This window comes from Pongo pygmaeus, chromosome 5 (assembly GCF_028885625.2).
Source record: "Pongo pygmaeus isolate AG05252 chromosome 5, NHGRI_mPonPyg2-v2.0_pri, whole genome shotgun sequence".
Taxonomy (NCBI): domain Eukaryota; kingdom Metazoa; phylum Chordata; class Mammalia; order Primates; family Hominidae; genus Pongo; species Pongo pygmaeus.
The window spans coordinates 24,844,110-24,860,197 of NC_072378.2; the positions used below are offsets into that span (position 1 = coordinate 24,844,110).

A 16,088-nucleotide genomic window follows, 5' to 3' on the forward strand; every position below is an offset into this window, starting at 1 on the left:
TACCAGAATGAAAAAAGAAGGAACACATGAGCATCTGATCCACTCAGCTTCTTTGTCTTTCTTTCCAAATAAGCCAGAAATGCAAAAGAAACTGGCAGACGATTGTTTTTTCTTAGTCAACTGGTCTCATCCAATTTTATTTTAGCCTCAGGAAAGACAGGACTTCCATATATTCTACAAAATATTAGAGAACTGTTCTTGGTCTGATTGTGCTTTATCAGTTGTTTGTTAGTTTAAATGGATAACCTGAGCTGATTTTTAAAACACCAGTTTCACTTGGAATGTGCCAAAACTGTCATTATGCTTTTTATTATGTATAACTTTAATGACTATAGTAACCATCTGGAGAACACTGAGCAGGCCATTATCCAGACATCCATTGTTATAATCATTGCCACATGCTAGGCTTGTTTTTTTAAAGTAAACTTTTTATTTTAGAACAATTTTACATTTACAGAAAAGTTGCAAAAATATTATAGAGTTTCCATATAACCCTCGCTCAGTTTCCCCCAATGTTAACATTTTTACATTCTATGGTACAGCTGCCAAAATAGGAAACCTAACATTGACACGATACTATTAACTAAACTCTAGACTTCATTTGTATTTCACCTGTACTAGACTTTTGTTAATAAAATCAGAGCATAAGTTGTTACAACTGGGCTGCCATTTTATAATAAAGCAGGCATAAAAGATCCGTAATTAGTTTAGTCTCTAAACTAAATGAGATTAAGAGTAGGTTATATGACGACCAGGCACAGTGGCTCACCTCTGTAATACTAGCACTTTGGGAGGCTGAGGCATGAGGATCACCTGAGGCCAGAAGTTCAAAAGCAGCCTGGGCAACATAGCAAGATCCCCATCTCTACAATAAATGTTTTCAAAAATTAGCCATGTATGGAAGCACACATCTGTAGTCCCAGCTACTCCAGAGGCTGAGGTGGGAGGATTGCTTGAGCCTGGGAGTTCAAGGCTGCAGTTAAAGGCTGGGAGTTCAAGACTCCATGACTGTGTCACCACAACACTCCAGCCTGGGTGACAGAGTGAGATCCTGTCTCAAAAAAAGAAAGAAAGAAAAGAAAAGACAAAGAAAGAAGGGAGGGAAGGAGGGAGGAAGGAAGGAAGGAAAGAAAGAAAAGAAAGAAAAAGCTTATGAATGCTCATCTGACAAGCTAATTAATTTTCTGCATTTTATTGATTTAAGTATCCAATTTTCTTACTCCATTTAGAGACAGCAACAATAGGCCAGGTGTGGTGGCTCACGCCTGTAATCCCAGCTCTTTGGGAGGCCAAGGCAGGTGAATCACCTCATGTCAGGAGTTCGAGACCAGCCTGACCAACATAGTGAAACCCTGTCTCTATTAAAAATACAAGATTAGCTGAGCATGGTGGTGTGTGCCTGTAATCCCAGCTACTCGGGAGGCTGAGGTAAGAGAATCACTTGAACCATGGAGGCAGAGGTTGCAGTGAGCCAAGATCGTACCACTGCACTCAAGCCTGGGCAACAGAGCAAGACTCTGTCTAAAAAAAAAAAAAAAAGAAGCAACAACAAAAGCCATTGCCTACTGATTCTTCTCTCTTAGTCTCAAAGTCTGCTGCTCCTCATCCTAGGCTTAATTCTTAATACAGATGTTGTTTTCTCAATAGCAACATGTTCCCTGAAGGGAACATTCACCTGCCATTTGGGTATTACAAGGAGTTCAATATGCTTTTCTCTTTTGATGCTTAAAAAATTAGATACAGATCTTTCAAGCAAGCAAAAGACTAATTAGCTTTGTGAAGCATTATGGCTAGAAATCAATGTGTGTTGTCTGTATTTGACCTGTGAACAGGGTTTCTAATAGTCAACTTTAAATTAGCTGTAGAAATGGGGGAGATAGGACTTTATCACGGATAAATAACATCCTACAACTTCATAATAAAGAAAGACAACAGGCTGGGCATAGTGGCTCATGCCTGTAATCTCAGCACTTTGGGAGGCCGAGGTGGGCGAATCACGAGGTCAAGAGATTGAGACCACCCTGGCCAACATGGTGAAACCCTGTCTCTACTAAAAATACAAAAATTAGCTGGGCGTGGTGGCACGTGCCTGTAATCCCAGCTACTCGGGAGGCTGAGGCAGAAAAATTGCTTGAACCCGGGAGGTGGAGGTTGCAGTGAGCCAAGATTGCGCCACTGCACTCCAGCCTGGCAACAGAACGAGACTCCATTTCCAAAAAAAAAAAAAAAGACAACATTCTGCTTCTTTCTCATCAAATCTTGTCTCTAGGTCACTAACAAGCAAGATCATTTTTGCCTTTTACCTACATTCCTTCTTCTGAATAGCCTCTGGGTGTGGTTTTATTAAAACTGCAAAAGCCGGAACACCTATAACTGGAGGATCAAAATGAAGCAGTTCATGAAGCAGACATCCTCATGGGTTCCCTCACATAAAGAGTTTCTCTCCATCTTCTTACAGATACGTGAAATTCTGGTAAATACCCTAAAACTTAAAGTATAATAAAAAATAAAATAAAATAAAAAAATAAAAATAAAATACCTCTTTCCTGTGAAATTATTATTTCCTTTGAAATTTTTGTTTTTGTTTCTTGAGTTAATGTTATGTTGTTTTATTTGTAATAAGAGCTATATATGTTTTATTAATAAATAATGTTTATTAAAAATTTCTCTTTTTGAGTCAAGGTTTGGATTCACCTCACAGGCTTTGAAATAAAGTCTTTCATTAAAAAAAAAAAAGAAAAAGAAAGAAATTCCGGTAATAAGGGACAAAATGGTTAAGCTCTTGATTTGAGACTAAGGATGGAGATGGGGCCATTTAAAATGCCCAGATTCAAGAGGCAAGCAGAAAGGAGAGTTGAGGAAGGGTCTTGAGCAGGGACTGCTGGAAAAGCAGGTGAGTCAGAAGTGAATGATGCCCCGGCAGGAGGAACGAATTTCAAGATGGAGCTCAACAGTATGAAATATGCCAAAAAGAGGAGCCTGGCCTCTGTTGAGTTTCCCAGTCGTGAGGCTCCAGATGGTGCCGAGGTGAAGTTGTGTGGATGGCACACCGCAGTCCAGTGAGACCCACTGAGAGGGAAGAAGTAGAAACAGCAGTGTGGACTCTCCTTTGAGAAAGTGGGCTGTGAGAAAGAAAGAGACAGATGGTGGTAGCTGGAGATGAACAGAAAGTTAAGAGAACTTTTCTCCTTTTTAAGAAGGCTATGTAAGGTTGTTAGAAAAAGGAACCCACATATAGGAAGTCGGAAAACAAAACTAAAAACTCAGGAGGAGGGAGAGGAACTAGAAGAAGCAGAAGTGTCATAATGACTTTCAAATGGTTCAGTTTTTTAAAAACGATATACAGAGCATTAAATAAATGTGTCAAGATGATGACAGTTGTTGAATCTAGGCAGAGAGTATACAGGCTTTCATAATAATATTCTTTCCATTTTCATATATATTTGAAAATTTTCAAAACAAAGGGGATGTGGCAAATCTGTGGGCCAGCCATACATGGTTGAAAATTTTCTTTAAAAAATATTGGGAGATATCTAAATATAATGTGAACATAAAATTGCAACTGAAAGTTATGATTAAATGTTCACAGCCATACCTAATCTAATGGACTGCAGATAATATTGTGTTATAGACCTATAAAAATTGTTTCACTTGAATTTTTGTATGGGAGTTTATTTAAACTAAGATAAAAGGTCATGGCCAGGTGTGGTGGCTCATGCCTGTAATCCTAGCAATTTAGGAGGTCCAGGTAGGCAGATCACTTGAGGTCAGGAGTTCAAGACCAGCCTGGCCAACCCTGTCTCTACTAAAAATACAAAAATTAGCTGGGCGTGATGGTGCGTGCCTGTAATCCCAGCTATTTGGGACGGTGAGGCATGAGAATCTCTTGAACCCAGGAGGTGGTGGTTGCAGTGAGCTGAGATCACGCCATGGCACTCCAGCCTGGGTGACAGAGTGAGACTCTGTCTCAAAAAATAAAAATAAAAAATAAAAAAAGAAAAAAGTCATAATATTTTCACACAATATACAATTGGTTCTTTAAGTGACAATTGTGACAAATAGCAGAAAGACTTAAGGAACGCTGCACTTGTAATCCATACAAAATACCAATGTTTTGGGTGATACATAATGAAATATCACAGACACTTTTCAAAATATCATAGTAGCCAATATATAGGGAATGGCTTTGGTGGGCATAGAGAGACAGTTTAGAAAATAAAACAAATCACACTGGAACTATCTCATTTCTTTAAAAATCACTGAATAAGAAAAGGTACATTGAACTTCACATACCAATTTTGTATAACTTCTGTACAGTACCTTGACTTAAATCCAAGAGCAAAAGTTAAGACTCCCCTTTATTTTTGGTAAACAACTACAAGGTAAACTTGGATGACCTTTTCCCCTGGATTTTACTGAAAATAGTCTTTTAAATTTTTTATCTAAAAGAAGGCAGGTTTGGCACTTTTATACTGATGTCACCAGTGTTAACGTTTCTTGGACTCTTGGGAAGGTTTATACTCTATACAGCTGATACAGCATGGGCTGCTAGGTTCCTGTAAAGCCAACTTTGTTTTTTTCAGCTATTTTGCACATTAATTTGTGTAACAAGCTCATTCTTGTTGGTCTCTGATCTGGTTTGACTCTGTGTCCCCACCCAAATTTCATCTCAAATTGTAATCCCCACAGGTCAAGGGAGGGACCCGTAATCCCCACATGTCAAGGGAAGGAGGTAATTGGATCATGGGGGAGGTTCCCGCATGCTGTTCTCATGATAGTGAATGAGTTCTCATGAGATCTGATGGTTTTATAAGGATCTCTTCCCCCTTCGCTCTTAGCTGTCTCCTGCCACCATGTAAGACGTGCCTGCTTCCCCTTCCATCATGATTGTAAGTTTCCCAAGGCCTCTGCAGCCATATGAAACTATGAGTCAATTCAATGTCTTTTCTTTATAAATTACCCAGTCTCGGGTATATCTTTATAGCAGCGTGAAAACAAACTAATACAGTCTCTAATACCATTCCCCCAATATCATTTCTACAAGAATAATGTGAGCCACATGGGAGATGAAATCCAGTTCACAGACATTTTCAAAAACACTTGCCTAATGTTTCCACAAATACTCAAATTAGATCTAAAACACCAAGTTCATTTTCTGAAGAACCCACACAGAAGACAAATTATGTTATTATGTGAGGTCTAGAAATCAGTTTGTTGTTGTATCCTCTAATTAATAATCCTCCTTCTAGAAACTTACAAACATTTTCATCTCTCTTAAATACTAAGTGGAAAGTCTCCCTGATGATTTGCTGTTGTGTGTCTTCACTGTAGAGCTGGTGGAACTTGGAGAGCTGTGGCTTCCTGTGGTTGTTGAAGGTGATGGTCACCTTAATCCTGGCTGGGCAGTGCTAGAGCAGCTGCTCCACCTGGGGATCTCACTGGCTATCCTTCTCCTCAACTTGGATGTTTAGTTGTCTTTTTATTTCTTTGTTTATTGTTGCTATTGGATTTGTTTGTTGGTTTATTTCTTATTTTGGGACTTTTAGCACATAAGGGTGGAGATAATGAATGGGAACAGAATGGGAAAGAGTGGACATAATGATACACCACATACCCATCACCTGCTTTCAACAATTACCTACATTTTCCCAGTCTTCTTCCATGTATTCCCCACACTCTATTGTCTATTTTTCTGGAGAATTTTGAAGTAAATCTAATATATCATACCATTTTACTTGTAATTATATTAGAGGATATCTCTAAAGATAAGGGTTTTTCTCATTTAAAAAACACAGCCACAAGTCATCCTCACACCTAAAAAATTTTATTGGGGTAAAGTTTTTTTCTTTTTTAGACAGAGTCTTGCTCTATTGCCCAGGCTGGAGTGCGGTGGCGCAATCTCGGCTCACTGGAAACTCCACCTCCCGGGTTCATGCCATTCTCCTGCCTCAGCCTCCTGAGTAGCTGGGACTACAGGCACCCACCACTGCGCTCGGCTAATTTTTTGTATTTTTAGTAGAGACAGGATTTCACCATGTTAGCCAGGATGGTCTCGATCTCCTGACCTCGTGATCTGCCCGCCTTGGCCCCCCAAAGTGCTGGGATTACAGGGGTGAGCCACCGAGCCCGGCCTGGGGTAAAGTTTTTAATGTCTTCAATAGTTCTTCATATTATTTTGGCTGAATTTTCTGATATTTTTAATTGAACTAATACAATATTGAGGAAATAATAAGTATCTATACTTATGCAAAGGCTTTTAAGAAACTGAAGTTTAAAAGGAAACACTACCTGTGATAAAAGATAAATAATGGCACTGGTGCCCAGAAAAAATAAAAAACTAAAGGAGTCTTTTATATAAAATATTTAAAACATTTGACATGCCAGTATCAGCAAGAGTGTGAGAAAACAAATATTCTCATAGTGAATCAGTGAGAGTGTGAATTGGATAGTGTGCCAGTCAGATGGCATGTTAAAAGGGTAACTGAAGGAAGTTTAACAAAAGGATTATTTATAGAGATATGCTCAGGGTTAGGGGAACCTGCAAGGGCTGGTGAAAGATCCAGGGACAAGCAATTGCAGGAAACAGTTTCTACCCGATCTGACTGACAGGGCAAAGGGAGAGAGCTTTTCTTGAAACATGGCGGGGACTAGGTTTTGTGGCTCATGCCTGTAATCCCAACACTTTGGCAGGCCAAGGAAGAGGATTGCTTGAGTCCAGGAGTTTGAGACCAGCCTGGGAAACAGGGAGATTCCGTCTCTACAAATAATTTTTTTAAAATTTAGCTGGATGTAGTGGCAGACGCGTGTGGTCCCAAATATTCTGGAGGCTGAGACAGGAGGATCACCTGAGCCCAGGAGGTTAAGGCTACAGTGAGCCGTGATTGCACCACTGCACTCCAGCCTGGGCAACTGAGAGAGACCCTGTCTTATTAAAAAATAAAAATATGTTTTAAAAAAAGGAACATGGCGGACTTAGTAGCTGCTGGGGAGGAGCTGCTTAATGGAAGCTAGCTTCTGGTAAGGGAATGTAGCCAGTGCCAAACGGAGGCCTGGGGCTCTTTCCTTCTGCCTTCCCATCTCTCACAGAGGTCTTGAATGGACACTGGGTGCTAGAAATTTATAGCCTCCTGGAGTACAGAGCAGGATCAGGACAGGTAGAGTGTGTATCTAGAGAGGAAAACATGATCCAGCGCAGAGGACAATTTGATATTATCTGCCAGAGTTTTGAACAAACACCCTTGAATCTGCAATTCTACTTCTAATAATTCACTCTACAAACTCAAATGTATGTAAAGTTGGAAAGTTAAAAAGGGAAGTATTTTATATTCGTTGAGAGCTTACTATGTAGGAGCACCAAGCAAGGTACTCTCCATTTAATCCTTACAAGAACACTATGAGTTTGGCACTATTATTACCCCTATTTTACACTTTAGGAAGTCAAGGTTGGTAAAGCTCAGACATTTACCCGTGCTCACAGTTAATAAGTGACAGCACAGGTATTTAAACCAGACAATCTGACTCCAGTATCTGAGCTACAAGGAAGTTCATAGAAGCATTGTTTGTGGAAAAAAATAGACTGAATACGAACATAAATAACTGTGGTTTAGGGATCTGGTAAATAAATTATGGCACATCTACACAGTGGAATACTATGCAGCTTTAAAAAAAATGGAATAGGCCAGGTGTGGTGGTGCACACCTGTAGTCCCAGCTACTTGGAAGGCTGAGGCAGGAGGATCACCTGTGCCCAGGAATTGGAGACCAGTCTGGGCAACATAGTGAAACCCCATGTCTCCAGAGAGAAACAAAACAAAACCGAAGAATGGAATAGATCTACATATACTGATAGGGAAATATCTCCAAGATACACAACATGTGGGGAGGAAAATGTGCAGAGCATTGTGCAGTCTATGCACCCATTAATACATAAAAATGAAAGGTGCATTTTAATTTAATCTCTCAGTAGAAGGACTGATAATTAAGGTACAATTTTTCAGTGTATACCTTTTAGTATTGTTTTAATATGTGTATTACTTTGCAATGAATACATGTAGTTAAATAAAAAGCCACACACATACACATACAAATGTGTGTAAAGTGTCCAGAACAGAACAATAACAGCTAACATTTATTGAGCACTGTTCTAAATTTTTATATGTATTATCTCGTTGAGTTATTCAAAAGAACTCTATTAAGTAGGTATTATTCTTACCACCCTGTATTGGTCTGTTTTCATGTTGCTGATAAAGACATACCCGAGACTGGGGAATTTACAAAAGAAAGAGGTTTATTGGACTTGCAGTTCTACATGGCTGGGGAGGCCTCATAATCACGGTGGGAGGTGAAAGGCACATCTCACATGGTGGCAGACAGGAGAAGAGAGCTTGTGCAGGGAAACATCCCCTTATAATACCATCAGATCTCATGAGACCCATTCACTATCATGAGAACAGCACAGGAAAGATCTGCCCCCATGATTCAATCACCTCCCACTAGGTCCCTCCCATGAGACGTGGGAATTCAAGATGAGATTTGGGTGGGGACACAGCCAAACCATATCACCCCGATTTTAAAAATGGAGGAATGTGGTCACAAAGAGATGAAAGAATTTGTCCAGTGTCACCCAGCCAGTCTAGCTCTAGAGCCAGTGCTCATAATTCCCTCTCAATAAATTACTACTGTTGTTTTTAATGATACGTCCAAACCAGCATTAACTTTTTCAACAGCTGCATTGTAGAGCTGGTTTGTTTTAACGCATAATCAATCAAAACTTTAATTTTTTCCATCCTATACTTCATCTTCATTTCAAAAAGAAACTTTAAGTTTTTTTGTTTGTTTTATGAGTTGCAACCAAGCCTGGTCACTACCCTTCTGGTTTTCAGAAAAAACAAAAAAAACAACAAAAAAACCCAAAATAAAACTTGTTTTAATCTAAAAATATCCTTTACATTGATTCTAGTCAAAATGTCAACTGTTGACATTTGAGATTGAGATTCCAGCCTGTGGAGGTAATTGTGAATCTTTAGTGAAGCCATTATGTTAGCTTTCCCTCCTGGTTTTGGGTAATCTTTAAACCTGATAAGCATGCCTCTGTGCCACCATATAAATTACTGATAATGTTGCCAAATAGGACAATGATAGGGCAGAGCTTTGTGAGATGTCACAGAGACTCTAATTCATTAACCCTGTTTGGATTGTCCAAACTGCTGAGTCACCTCTCACGTTTCTTCATCTTGTCTCCAAGGACAACATGATAAGTTTTGCTCATCATTTTGCTGGAATTATTTCTGTTATTCAGAAATAATTGTACCACACCCCCCCCCCGTTTTTTTTTTTTTTAAAAGAGTCTCAATTGAAAGTGCTTGCTCACAGAACATATAGGGTGGCTTCTATTATCATCTCATCTTACGTAAGTCCTTGCAAAGTGCTTGTACAGTGGTGTTTGTTCACAATTTACCAACAGCCAATTCCAAGTTTACTAAATCCAATTTTGATTAAACTTTCTCCTCTTTTTAAAAATTTTTGAGGGCTGGGAGTGGTGGCTCATGTCTGTAGTCCCAGCACTTTGGGAGGCCGAGGTGGGCGATTCACAAGGTCAAGAAATCGAGACCATCCTGGCCAACATAGTGAAAGCCCGTCTCTATTAAAAATATAAAAATTAGCTGGGCGTGGTGGCATGTGCCTCTAATCCCAGCTACTTGGGAGGCTGAGGCAGGAGAATCACTTGAACCCGGGAGGTGGAGGTTGTAGTGAGCCGAGATTGCGCCACTGTACTCCAGCCTGGGCCACGCAGCAAGACTCAGTCTCAGAAAAAAAATTTTGAGTTTTCCCCCTCAGTCTTTTGGTTTCTCTATATGTGTCCTATAATTTCTCAGAATAATTATGGTGACCCAGAGCACATATACCTATTTCTTTAGTATTCTAGGTGTTACCAGAAAGGGGTCCCTGATCCAGACCCCAAGAGAGGGTTCTTAGACCTCATGTGAGAAAGAATTTGGGGCGAGTTAACACAGTATAGTGAAAGCAAGTTTGTTAAGTAAAGGAATAAAAGAATGGCTACTCCATAGACAGAGCAACAGCGTGGGCTGCTTGACTAATTATACTTTTAGTATTTCTTGATTATATGCTAAACAAGGAGTGGATTATTCATGAGTTTTCCAGGAAAGAGGTGGGCAATTCCCAGAGCTGAGGGCTCCTCCCCGTTTTAGACCATATGGGGTAACTTCTTCACGTTGCCATGGCATTTGTAAACTGTTATGGCGCTGGTGGGCGTTTATTTTAGCATGCTAATGCATTATAATTAGCTTATAATGAGCAATGAGGACCACCAGAGGTCACTCTCCTCACCATCTTGGTTTTGGTGGGTTTTAGCCCACTTCTTTATCACATGTTGTTTTATCAGCAACGTCTTTGTGACCTATATCTTGTGCTGGCCTCCTACCTCATCCTATGACTTAGAGTGCCTAACCTCCTGGAATAAAGTCCAGTAGGATTCAGCTTTACTTTACCCAGGCCCTATTCAAGATGGAGTTGCTCTGGTTCAAATGCATCTGGTGTAGGGCTGTGTTTTGTCTAGTTCTAGACACTTAAATTCATTTTTCAAACATCTGCATTGTTATTTGATACTCTTATATACTTTTTTTTTTGAGACGATGGGAGTCTCGCTCTGTCACCCAGGCTGGAGTGCAGTGACTCCATATCAGCTCACTGCAACTTCCACCTCCTGGGTTTAAGCGATTCTCCTGCCTCAGCCTCCTAAGTAGCTTGGATTACAAGCGCCTGCCACCACGCCCAGCTAATTTTTGTATTTTTAGTAGAGACGGAGTTTCTCCATGTTGGCCAGGCTGGTCTTGAACTCCTGACCTCAAGTGATCCACCCGCCTTGGCCTCCCAAAGTGCTGGGATTACAGGTGTGAGCCACCGCACCTGGCCTATTCTTATATACTCGTTTATTGAGTTTCAATTTTTTTCTTTGCTAAAACTACAGATTACTAAATATTGCTTTACAAAAAAGATGAAGGAAAATAAATGGTTATTTTCCTTGCTCATTGTTATCTCTTAGCATTTATGCTAACTGCATCAAAACAGCAGAGAATACTGCTCATCCTGTTTATTTTTTAAAATTCAAATGTAATTTAAATGTAGTTTTAAAAGCCCTTTCCCTCACAGTAGGGTGAAGAAGAAACAGGAGAAAGTCTTTCTTTTCCAATCTCCATCTTTGCTCCTGTCCTAGAAGAGGCGCTGATAATCTGATTAGATTCTAAAATAGTGAATGGCACACTTCTGCTACAGGGAGAGGTCACTAAAGTGCACTTCTCCCTTTTACTTCTCCTGGGACAGCAGGTGCCTTCTAGGCAGAGACATTTGCTCTTTTTTCTCTCCTCTATTTCTCTAAACCTTCAGGAATCCTCAATTCTGCTGGGCAGAAAGACTCTACTTATGTCCTGAGCCTAAATTTTGTGCCGCAGCATAGCTTAACCAGGATCCCTAAAGAGGCAGTTACAGGAACCTACTTGAAAATAAAGGGGTACCTGCTATGGTATCTTACATGCTGTTATATCTTGCAAACCTCCTTCTAGAACCTCAAAGGAAGTGGAGATGGCTGGGCTGAGGCAGGATTTGGGCATTCTTGAGTCCCTGGCCGAGGGCCTCTGTCGATGAAGAGTCAAACTCCATAAAATATTTGAAGAGATTTATTCTGAGCCAAATATGAGTGACCATGTCCTGTGACACAGTCCTTCCTCAGGAGGTCCTGAGAACATGTGCCCAAGGTGGTCGGGGCACAGCTTGGTTTTATACATTTCAGGGAGGCGTGAGACATCAATCAAATACATTTAAGCTATACATTGGTTCTGTCCAGAAAGATGGTACATCTCAAAGGCAGTGGTGGAAACCAAAAGTTTTATCAGGCAGATGAAGCCTCCAGGTAGCAGGCTTCAGAGAGAATAGATTCTAAATGTTTCTTATCAGACTTAAGGTCTGTGTTGATGTTAATGACGGAGAGGTGTAAGGAGGCATGTCTAACCCTCACTTCCTGTCATGGCCTGAACCAGTCTTTCAGGTTGAATTTTAGAGTGCCCTGGCTTAGGAGGAAGTCCATTCAGATGGTTGGGGGGCCTTGGAATTTATTTTTGGTTTACACCTCCTTCATGAGCATGCGAACTGAGCTATCGCTCAGAAGGCCCCATACAATGCTCTGCTGTCGCCATCTTGAAGTTATCAATACTTTTTGCTTAACAAGGGGACTCAAATTTTTGTTTTGCACTGGGTTCCAAATATTATGCAGCCAGTCCTAACCTAATCCTAATAATTAACTGCACTCAGTCCTACCATTACTTCTAAAAAAAACTTCCTTTTAAGGAGGGAGATTTAAGTTTCAGTTTGTTCTTGGTTTTAGCTTTTCAAACACTGTTCATGTAGGTTTTGGGAAATATACTCTTTCTTTCATCTTTTGTATAAAACTTTTACATTTCTGAACTCCTAAGAAAACTCTGTACTCACATTGAGATTTTTCAAAATTTAAACTAGAGCTTGCTTTTCTAATTTTCTTAAACACTTTTGGAGTCTTAAGTCATGGGATAGATTTTGCTTCTTTTCACTGAATTTTTAAAATCTGTTTGCCAAAGGGGTACTTCATATCTAACTCATAAATTCCCAAAAGAAAAATGCATTGTGCAAATATATAACACAAATAAGAAATCATGTAACTTCCCCTAATTTTCCCTTCATCTGAAGGTACCTGTCTTAGTTATTTTCATAAGTCTATGTAGCTACACCTTGCTTGCCACTAGAACTCCCTCTTCATTCAGGTAGGAGGAAAATGATTCACAAACCAATTTCTAAATTATTTATCCAGTCTTTCTCAAGAAAATAGCCTTTCTTGGAATGGTAGAAAGTAACTTTATTTGGCCAGATGCAGTGGCTCACACCTACAATCCCAGTACCTTGGGAGGCTGAGGTGGCAGATCACTTGAGGTCACGAATTTGAGACCAGCCTGGCCAACATGGCAAAACCCTGTCTCTACTAAAAATACAAAAATTAGCCCGGTGTCATGGCGCGTGCCTATAATCCCAGCTGCTTAGGAGGCTGAGGTAGGAGAATTGTTTGAACCCTGGAGATGGAGATTGCAGTGAGCCGAGATCCAGCCATTGCACTCCAGCCTGGTCTGGAGTGAGTGAGACTCCATCTCAAAAAAAGGAAAAAGAAAAAAAAAAGAAAAGAAACTTTACTATCTCTAATGGATGTATTATCTAGAGTAAAGCTTAGCAAAATACAGTCTTCAGGCCAAATCCAGCCAAGGCCTGTTTTTGTACTGCCTGGGAGCTAGGAATGCTTCTTATGTATTTTTAAGGCTTGTAACAAATGAATGAACAAAGAGTATGTGATTCAGAAAGTCTAAAATATTTACAATCTGAATTTTTACAAAAAGAAGTTTGCTACCTCCTGATTTAGAGAGCAGTAACAATTTGCATTCCCTCCCCACTGAAGTCACAGTAGAAAAAAATTACTCTAAGCTATAGTTAAAGGAACTTGTGGTTGTTAAATTAAATTTATAGGAGCCCATTGATTTAGACTGAGCTCCTTCACTAGGCCTCAGTAGATCAAACCAAAATGGAGTCACTTATGCTAAAATTCCAGGCCAACTTGGCCAGGCGCTGTAGCTCAGGCCTGTAATCCCAGCACTTTGGGAGGCAAAGGTGGGAGGATCGCTTGAGCCCAGGAATTTGAGACCATTGGGGGCTACATAGGGAGGCTCCATCTCTACAAAAAATAAAAAAATTACCCAGCCATGATGGTGCACACCTGCTGTCCCAGCTACTCGGGAGGCTGAGATGAGAGGATCCCTTGAGTTCTGAAAGCCAAGGCTGCAGTGAGTGGAGATCACGCCACTGCCCTCCAGCCTGAGTGACAGAGCGAGACTCTGTCTCAAAAATAAAAAGTAAAAATAATTCCACGACACCAAGACAAAATCAAGTTGTTTGCTTGACCTTCCAAGAAATCAGGAAATCCAAATCCCCAAATAGGCCAGTTTTAGCTGGCATGACAAGGAAGTCCCCTCTGCTTTAACCTTTACAAGGAAAGTAACTGTGAAACAACCAGTCTCTGTTCTTTGTTTCTGCCACCTTTGGCTATTTATTTATTTATTTGACAGTCTCACTCTGTTACCCAGGCTGGAGTGCAGTGGCACAATCTCGGCTCACTGCAACCTCAGCTTCCCGGGTTCAAGGATTCTCCCACCTCAGCCTCCAGAGTAGTAGCTAGGATTACAGGTATGCACCACCACGGCTGGCTAATTCTTGTATTTTTAGTACAGATGGGGTTTCACCATGTTGGCCAGGCTGGTCTCCATCTCCTGACCTAAAGTGATCTGCCCACCTCAGCCTCCCAGATTGCTAGGATTACAGGTGTGAACCATCGCTCCCCACTTCTTCAGCATTTTTCTGTAAATAATACCCAGGTTGCAGAACTGTATTCTCTGAACTTCTGGTTCTAAGGGCTGCCCAATGTGTAGATTGTTATTTGCTCAAGTAAACTGTTACATTTGTTTTGTCTAAAGTTTTTCTTTTGTTGTGGTCTTCAACACTCACTGGGCCCTTAATCCCATAGTTCCTGGTTCTTTCTCCCTCTCTCCACAGCAGCCATTTCTACCAAGTTTAAGAGCACCGCATTGCACTCTCCGTTCTTGGCAAGCCTATAGTCCTAACTACTAAGCTTTCTAGGTGAAACTCTTGTGGTTTGCGCTGCTTGCTATAAGCCAACCTGGCTGTCCCAGTCAGGAGTCAAGGCAGCCCAGCTCAAAGTGAGTTCCTCCCACTCAGAGAGGTCCACGGGGAACTGTACCCAATAGAGATGCTTGTTGCAGTGAATATTGGCTGACCCCTCCCGTCAGACTTTATTTTAGTGAATAAAATGTTCATGGGATCTCCTAAAGGGAGCTCTCCAAAACTAGGGTTATTCAGTTTTCTGAGGTCTCTCGTTAACCTCAATTTTATAAGTACAAGGGCACAGAGCGACTGGTCAGCTGCTGAGGGAGTCTATCCTATTTCTGGGCCCTGTGCAATATAATCCCACATGCATCTTTCTTGCAGTCTGTGGGGGGCCCTAAAAAAAAAATGCACGCTCAGCTGCAGTCCTGACCTAGTACGAGTTTCCCCTCATTCTTGATGGTTGACTTTGCTCCTATCACCAGGCAAGTTTGCCCCTGCTATCTTCCTTTAGGCTTTTCCTTCCGCCACAACTGAAGCTTGAGTGGCCTACCGTGAGGAAGAAGGGTTGGAGCAGTCTGCTGCAGGTGCAGGCAATTAGATATGTGATGTCCGTTGAGATTTTAAAACAAAACTGATTTATCTGCTCTTAACCGTCGCCATAATAAAACCATCATAAAAACCATTGGTTGCCATATAAAGCATGGCGGATAAGATACTGTTACAGGATCTCTGGGAAGTTGATTTTTCTGGCCAGAAACATCTGTGGCCGTGGTGCGTCCAGAATGAGGTACGCAGACAAATGAAGAGTGAATAAGAGTTTTTTTTTCAGTGTTAGAAAAGCTCAGAGGAGTGGGAGTGGGTAGCTCCTCTCTGTAGGCAGGTCCTCCCGTGTAGTGTTCAGCTGTCTGCAGGGAGGAGGCCCTGGAGAGAATAGCTCCTCTCTGCCGACAGATGGTTTGGACATTTCTGCAGTTCACCGAAGCTCTCAGCAGAGACAATACTCCTTTCTGCAGCTCTCAGAAAAGTGAGTTATCCTCTCTGGAGCTGGTCGTCCCGTCGTCTCCAGCTACCAGCAGAGTACTCATCCGCACAGCGGGTTGTCTCGTCCTCTCTCTGTCCTCTTCGTTCTCTGGCCATCTTCTGCTTTGCTCCCTCTAAGCCCAGGGCTTTTACGGACCTCAGAGGGGAGGAAGTGCATGCCGATTGGCCCATGGGCAGCCATGGGCAGCCCCGAAAAAGCACCACAAGTCCCCATTCTGGTCCGCGGGACTGGCAGCCTGGCTCCCAGCCTTCAGGCCCTACCTGGCCTGAAGGTGGGGCCTTACTGAGGACCCGCCCCACTTTCGTCCAGGAATTAATCTGGCTGCTGCTGCCATTCAT

At 41.3% G+C, this 16,088-nt stretch overlaps 1 pseudogene; it reads right to left on the minus strand.

The window, feature by feature from the left end:
• Positions 1–4,438: 4,438 nt before the first annotated feature.
• On the minus strand, positions 4,439–16,088 carry LOC129038990 (AP-3 complex subunit sigma-1-like; annotated as a pseudogene).